Source organism: Hippopotamus amphibius, chromosome 1, assembly GCF_030028045.1.
Source record: "Hippopotamus amphibius kiboko isolate mHipAmp2 chromosome 1, mHipAmp2.hap2, whole genome shotgun sequence".
In the NCBI taxonomy this organism is placed as follows: Eukaryota; Metazoa; Chordata; class Mammalia; order Artiodactyla; family Hippopotamidae; genus Hippopotamus; species Hippopotamus amphibius.
Window position 1 is genome coordinate 27,127,617 of NC_080186.1, and position 8,660 is coordinate 27,136,276.

The window sequence follows — 8,660 nt, forward strand, 5'->3', positions numbered from 1 at the left end:
CATTGGGTGTCTTCTGTGGAACTCAGGTGAACTTTGCTTTGGCTGTCAGTCCTTAACTTCAGAAGGGATATGGGTCCAAGTCTGACCCACCTTGGAGTTAGAAGTCCATTCCTAATACTCATAATACTATAAATTACATTATTCTTGCTAATTCTATCAAATTTGATTATTTTGTTCATGACTATTTTCTAGATGCAAAAGTAGTTCTTTGCTAATTCAGAAAATTTGAAAAACACACAGAAAAACACAAGGAAAATAAAGACCAGTAATCTATCACCAAGTGAAAAGTAAATATTTGGAAAATAAATGTTTCTCGGTACACACACACACACACATGCATGCACACACACACATTTATGGTGTTATCTGTATTGTTGTATAGCCTGCTTTTTTCACTTAGCAATACATTACAAACACATCAGTAAATATTCTTCTATAACTTCATTTTAATGGTTCCATTGCATCCCATAACATGGATCTTACATAATTTAACCAACTGTCTATGGATATGCAGATTATTTCCAGGTTTCATCAACATAAATAATTCTTTATAGAATATGTTTATCCATACATAAATAATTGCACATGTATTTGCTTCGATCATTTAGATAAATTCCTAGAAATAAAACTGCTGAGTCAAAGATCTGTACACATGCTGTTAAGACTTTTGATAAATATTGCCAATTGCCCTTTAAAAAGGTTGCACCAATTTGCACTCCCTCCAGCAGGATACAAGAATGCCCAATTCCCCACACTCATTGTTGATTTAATTTGCATATCTTTTGTTTCCAGTGAGGCTGAATGTTTTCTCATGTGTTTATTGTCTATTTGTAATTTTTCTTTAGTGAATTGCTTACTTATGTCAATTTCCCATTTTTATGGGGATGGTTATCTTTTCCTTTTTGATTTCTGAAAGCTCTTCATCTACATCACCCTTTTGTCTATAATATATGTTTACTATATTTCCACCAGTGTGTCATTTGCCTTCTAATTTTGCTTATGGTGGGTTTTTTTTTTCAACCCAGTGAAGATTTTCTCTTTAAGTAATCAAATTCATCAATCTTTTCCTTTATTGTTTTTGCTTAGAAACGCTTGAATGCTTGGTGATACTTAGAAAGGCCTAACCAGTCCCAAGTTTATATAAACATTCCTCTAGAATGCTCCTCTAATTCTTTTACGGTTTTAATTCCTTTACATCTAACTCTTTAACCACCTGAATCTTATTTTGTTGTATGTTATGCAATAATGCTTTAACTTTTTTTTCCAAGATAGTTAATGTACCCTACTGTCCCATGGCATCCTTTCTTCCCTTATCTGAAGCAGATCTATGCAATTTAAACCATATCTGACAGCTTTGGAGGCAGCACTGATTTCTCTGAATGGGGAACTAGTTTAAAAGAGAGGATGGGGACTTCCCTGGTTGCGCAGTGGTTAAGAATCTGCCTGCCAGGGCAGAGGACATGGGTTCTAGCCCTGGTCTGGGAGGATCCCACATGCCATGGAGAAACTAAGTCCATGTTCCACAACTACTGAGCCTGTGCTCTAGAACCAGCGAGCCACAGCTACTAAGCCCTTGTGCAATAACTGCTGAAGCCCGTGTACACAGAGCCATGCTCCACAATAAGAAAGGCCACCACAATGAGAAGTCCGTGCACTGCAATGAAGAGTAGCCCCTGCTCACCACAACTAGAGAAAGCCTGCACACAGCAACAAAGACCCAATGCAGCCAATAAATTTTTTTAAAAAATCAAAAGGAAAAAAAAAAAAGAGAGGATGCAGCAAGATGCTTTCTTCTTTGCCTCAGTTGGTCTTGCATGTCCATCATCATTTGTCCAACAATATTTGCGAAGTGCCTACAATGTGCATTCTGGGAGGCATTGGGAATAGAGGGAGAGTAAGAGAGCATTTCTGCTCAGCACTTTCCAATATCCACATCAGACATGTAGTGGATGCTGTGGTGTGCCACCCAGAACCCTCCTGCAGGGCTAAGGCACTTAGTTCCCAAGGGGTCAAGAACGTTGGCTGCCAACGGCCCCCAGTTACTTCCCTAGGAGTCGTCCTCCTTCCTTCAAAGGGTGCTGCCTTGCCCAAGGTTATATGCCTTCCCCAGGGGCAGCCCACATCCCTAGTCTATGAGTAGGGTCAAAGACCCAGCCCCCTTGCCTTAATTCAGGGCAGCTCTGAAGGTCCACCCCAGTTCCAGAGCTCCCTGTGGGATCTGCTAAGAGCTGTCGAAACTACTACATTTCAGCTCAACCTCTCCCTCTGCTCAACCCTGTCTCTCCCATTCATTCCCTTCCAGGTGCTCTTGAGAGCCCCTCTCCCCACCCTCCATGCCCTACTCTGGGACAATTGTCTTGTATGCAAATCTCTATCTCCTGAGACATGTGCAAGACCCTAGCTTCTGCTTGACTGAAGATGATGGATGGGTACAAGGGTGACTCCTGGGACCAGAGCAGGCTGGCATGGGTAGGGCTCGACTCAGCAGGCTTGGCACCATCTTCCTCATGAGAACTTTATACATCAGATATTGTGTATCTCTTGAATTACATAACGAGCTCGGAACAGGAGAAGACCATTTAGCCTCAAAATTATGAGTTTCAGTTTTAGCAGCAGAATTATGGTTGCCAAAGTCCTCTCCTAGAAAACTTGCACCAATTAGGCCCTAAACTCAAAGACAAGATACTAATAAATGCCACAGTTTAATTGGCTTGTTCTCACCCAATCCCACCTGGTGGTGCTTCATTTCCCTGATCTGAACAAAACTGAGCCCTTGTTCTTTAGGCTTTAAGCATAACTAGGTTCTTCTTGGAAGAATATTCACGTAATTGCTTCCATTTCTTGGCTGATGTTGACACAGCCTTGGTTGTGTCAGTTGACACAGTTCTTGGTTGACACAGTTCTTGGTTGATGTGCGAGTGTCGCAAAGCATGTGGGTGTGTGTGTTTACAGGAGGCATAAAGCTTGACACTGAGGCCCAGATTTCTCCTCAGATCAATCACCACAAAGGAGACAGGAGCACCACAGCCCCTCCTGAGATGTCTACATCTAATCACACATTTTGCTTTTTCACTTTTGGCTGCAGCAAATGCAACTCAGTAGCTCCAGACAATGAGGAGATTTATTACCTCATATCACAACCAGTCCAGAGGTAGGGCAGCTCCCGGGTTGATTAATTCAGTGGCCCATAGATGTCATCAAGGACCCAGACTCCTTTTATATTTTCTCTCTGCCACCTACAATATCTTGGCTTTCTCTTAAGTCCGGTTCTTCCCATGGCTGCAGCCATTTCCAGGCATCACGTCTAGACCTGCTGACATTGAGAAAAAGACAATACCTTCTTTCCTGAGGGTCTACTTTCAAGAGCAAGCAAATCTCCCCCAGAAGCTCCCCTGCCGGCTTTCCTCACACTTTACTGTCCAGAATTGATGTCCAGTCGCCAGTGGTGTGAATAGGAATAACCAAGAATAGTTTAGACTCACCAGGAAGCACCGCCAAGGCTGTGTCCACTCCTCCCAAGGATCAGGGCAAGATGAGAAAAGTGGATTTCCAACAATATAAGGCTCCACCGGGAAGCAGGGAAGCCTGGGGGAGGGAATGGATATTGGTCAAGACAACCACCATGTCTGCCACACTTACCAGCTCACGAGGCAAAGGGGGAGCTGGAATGTTCTGCTTCGAGGCAGTGCAGGGAAGAGGAACGGGACAGAGTGGCCAGGTAAGAGAAGGAGATAAGCCTCGTGCGTCACAGGTATGTGGGGACCTGGATGCCCTTGTGCTCAGTGAGCTGCTAACCCCTTATTCCCAGAGCTCTCTCCATCCCCCTCGCAAGCGGGGATCCACGCCCTGGTCTCGTTGGCATCAAACCTTGAGCACATTCCCCTCTGCCTCCGTTCTTAAAGAGTCTCCTATAGTTGAGTAATCACAAGAGAAGGGGCTGGCAGGAAACGAGATAAAGAGAGCCCTGAACAGCGGGGTTCTCTCTGAGCCACCCACAGATCTTCAAAAACCTTGGGGCTATCACACACAGTGCCCAGCCCTTTGGACAAATCTTTATCATAATCTTTAGACTTGTAAAGGTTAGAGCAAATATTAGTAGGGATAAAAGATGTCCAAAAGAGGAGGAAGAGGTCACTACAGTCAAACACCAAGTTACTATGTTTGTCCCTTGCCTCTTGGCCCAGACGAATGACGTGCTAGGGTATTTAAAAACACTTGCAAAGGCAATTGCCCGACCACGATTTGTTGATCTTTGAGGAATCGTGCAAGTCTGATAGCGACTGCAAGTCTGGAAACAGGCAAATGTCATTTATATTTTCAAAGCCTTGGAGCGGGTGTGTTTCTTAAGCCATTGTCTGCACCCGGGAAAGCGCCTCCAGGGTCTGTAGGGGCTGGATGCTGAGTGCTCAGATGAGGACTCAGGCGCACGGTCGGGCCGCACAAGCATATTTAGAACAAGTTATGTCAGGCTGACCTGATTTCCTTCTTTGCCAGGGACACTCGAGGCTGAGAGCAGGGACACGTGGTAGACACGAGGTCAGGCCCCGCAGGCCCCAGCTCTGCCCAGCTGCATGAAACGGAAAGTCTCAATTCCCTCAAGCCAATCTCACTCAATAAGGGCAGTAACTTAGGTGCTGTGGAGGTGTCTGCCTGCTTCAGCCATTTGTCTCCTGCTGGGATATCCCAGCCCTGTTCACTGAGGACCCCAAACAAGGCAACAGAGATTCTGAGCCCAGCAGTCATCCATTCACTCAGTCACCTACTCAGTTACTCATTCACCCATCTCTCAGCCAAACATTTACCAGTGCTCACTATGTGGTAGGCACAATGCCAAGTGCTAAGGATACAGTGGAGAATAAAACAGACACAGCCCCTGCCTGCATGGCATGTACAGTCCAGTGGGATCTCAGAGGAGGGCCACTGAATCCACTCCCTGGCATTTGGACAGCAAGAGTGCTTTTCAAACTGCAATATGCATAGAAATCACACAGGGACCTTATTAAAATGCAGATTCTGATTGAGTCGATCTGGGACAGGCCTGGGATTCTGTGTATCTGATAAACATCGGGGGAAGCTCATGCTGTGTATCCTTGGACCACACTTTGAGTAACAAGAAACTAGAATGCCTCATGCAGCAGGATGCTCTTTCTCTTTCCTAAGAAGAAAAAACCCCAGCCACACTGGCAACAGCCTTGTGTCAGTAACCGTCTGCTCCTGAGCCCCACCCTCCTGAATGTCCAGAGATTTTTCCTATCACTGACCTCAATCCGGGGAGTGATTTCATTCCAGTCAGCTTAGTGCTGGTTTCCTGGAGGCTCCTTTGCGTACACGTAGAATCTCAGCTCCAAGGACGATGAAGGGAAAATGATCCAGAAATAATGAATTCAACCAATTCCCATCCCTCTTCCCTTCCTGAAGCTGCTCACATCACCTCCATCACCATCATCACCATCATCCATCATCCTCATTATAGCAAACACTTACGCTGCATGTACTGTAAGCCAGGCATTGTTCTCAGCATATTAACCAGGGTATTAACTCATTTAAACCTCACAAACAAGCCTAGGGAGTAGGTCCTGTAACAAGGTAGGTACGTACTAGTACTCCCATTTTGCTATCCCAAGGAGCCTAGGTACAGGGAGGTTAAGTCACTTGCTAAAGTTCCCACAGCTAGCAAAAAATCCAGCCTTCCTGCCTCCAGAGCCCTTGCTCTTAGCCATTCTCTACATTATATCAGAAAGGCCGAAGACTTTGCATTTCTCCATCATGAGTTCCAGTGGAAGGCGCCAAAGCCAAATGGGGGAGAGCCTCTGATCCCTCTGACAGGTCTCTGCTGTGGTGCAGCTTGGGAGGAGGAGGATGAGGACAGGCAGAGAAAAGCAGAGTTAGAATGTATTGACTGGATGGCTTTGAAATCTTGGTGAGATTAGATCTACGTGTTAAATTGCCTGTAGCTTGTGGGTGGATTTGGGGAGCCAAGGGGAGACGGGGTGTGGAGGCGGGATGGAACTGTTCATGCATAAAGAGCAGGTACTAAAGGAGACCATTTTCCTGGTTCTTGCTGCAGCAGCTGCAAAGTGATACAGTCTGGGCTTGCGGACTGTGGGCACCCAGTGACCCCAAGTCCAGATGGGGTGTTCCCTTCCTCGCTCAGTGTGGGAACCACTCTTTAGGGACACCCTGTAGACTGGTCTGACTGAAGAAGAAGCCAGACACAGCATCGCTTTGTTCTCCAGTCCATCCTCTCGCTCCCAAACCTTTTCTCGGTTTAGGAATGATGCCCTGAAGGTGGAGGAGGGACCGCAAATAAAAACCTCATGAGAAATGAAATGAATTCATTTAAAATGTATTAAAGAGCCTGCTTGTTTACATTGTTACTCTCCCCAAACAATTTCATAGGCTTAAACCGACTTTTAAATTTCACCTCATGTTTTCCAAACCAACTTTGATCCTTTGGAATCACTGACAACTCCATAGAAACAAACTTCACTCTAAAAGCACTGTCCCTAGCTGAAGCCTCAGGAAGATCAGGCTGATAAAAGACCCACTCGATCATCCAGGCCTCAGAGGCTGCTGCCAGATGACAGGTGAGCACAGTGGGGTGGCCCATCTGAGCCCTGGCTACTGCTGCTTTGCATGGTTTAGAGCGAGCCCAGGGCACCCCCCTGGGCTCCTTTGACATGAGTGTCCAGCTCTTGCTTATTCTGTAGGTAGGATTTCACAAACCAAAGAACCATGATTTTTCCCTCTTCTAACTTTCCATGTGACCTAAAGTTTGTGACTTCTTAATTCTGCAACTCCCCTTTCCCTTCTTGCAAAATGGGTGAAAATTTTGACCTTAGAGGGAAATGAAATTGACTTGAATCATCACGAGTCTCAGGCTCTCCTAGTTTAGCCACTCTATGCTATGTGAATTTCAGTCACTCACGTCCCCTCTCTGGATCCAAGTGTCCTAATCTGTAAAACCAGGGGGTTGGTCTCCAAAAACATTCATCTTCAGTGCATTAGTGAGTATATCGGGTGGCGAGAACTTAGGATGGGAGGGGTGGCAGGAGATGAGGTTGGAGAGGTGAGGTGGGGTCAAGTGATGATGCTGGAATATGGACCATGTAGCCATACTGGAAAGCAGTATGGTGGGACTTAGTCAACTGAGGAAGCATATACCCCATGATTCCACAGTTCTGCAGAGAAATTCTCACATCAGTCCACAGGGGATATGCCAGTAATTCTCATGGTGAAATGAGGTGTGGGGAGGAAGTCCGAGGTAATCCAGCTATTCTTGCAAAGCAGTGGAAGCAATGCAACCAGACACATGCACAACAGAGTGGACAAGAGTTAACACAGTGCTGAGTAAAGAGGTAAGAAACATGACAGATCTTGAGCACAGATCTGTTTAATGGAGATTAAAGCAATCCTTACTTTCCAAGGATACATACAAACTGAACAATATACATAAACACATTTGTGTGGTTTCCTATAATAACAGGGGTAGTGAGAAAGGAGCATACACATAAATAAATGAAGTCAGAGGGGTCTTGTACAGATTATGATATTAGCATCCAACAGAATGAGGAGTGTAATAACTTGACCCTTTGTACCTGAGATCCAAAAATGATCCCTAAACAAAACAAAGTGAAAATCCCACACTAACAACAAAAAGCATTCCTTGGTTTACCCTATAGGTAATAGGGAAAATTTTTTTGTCGTTCTTTTCATTTTTTTAAGCAGAAGGGTAATAAAATTTTATTTATGTTTTAGAAAAATTGCTCACGTGGCTCTGTGGAGAATGGACTGGAGAGAGAATGTCTGGGGCCAGGGAGACCAGTGAGGATGCTGCAGCCAAGGCTAGGGGTAAAGCTTGAATGAAGGTCATGACCAAATGGGGTCAAAGATGCGGAGGGGCAGATGAGCCTTTAGGGAAGAGATGGGCTTGTGAGCTGGTGCGTCACCCGGGGGGTCATGGAGAAGGCTAGCTCTGGTGTGAGGAAGGGTATGAATCTGCAGACTCTGGGCAGAGGTGCTGGAAGGGGCAGAGCCTGGGTGAGCTCATACTCTCCAATGGCCCAGATCCTTTGGGAGAACTCAGCGGGGACTCTATGACCTGGAGGGAGTCCCCTAGAGGCAGAGCTAAGGGGTGCCCTCCAACAGGGTATCTGGAGCTGGGAAACGAGGATAGGTAGGATAATTATGGCATGCAGGATGGAGGCACTGGTGTGCCGGAGCTGGCTCATACTGGCTCAGGCATCTTGCCAGCCATTGGGAGCTTGAAGCTGGCCATGGTGGGAGTATTTACACCATAGAAATTGGCAAACACTACTAATCAGAGTCTTCTTTTTCCCAGAGAGCTGGTGAGTCAACACACCACTGTGAAGTAAGAGAGAGAGGATGACCCCAGATTAGTTCTCCCAGAGGCCCAACATCCTCCACCCAGATGCAGAGGCCCTGGAGCCTGCCTCCACCCCAGAGAACAAGGCCTATGTGGGGAGGAGAGGAAAGAGGCCTGGAAAGAGTTCTTAACAGCAATCAGACTCTGGTACAGACAGGGTGGGCAGAACAACTTTGCCTTCCACCTGGAGCAGGCATTGGGGCTGGAGGAGAAACGGAAGGAGTTCACTTGGTGCCTACCAGAAAGATGGGAGGACTTGGTTGAGTAATTTTCA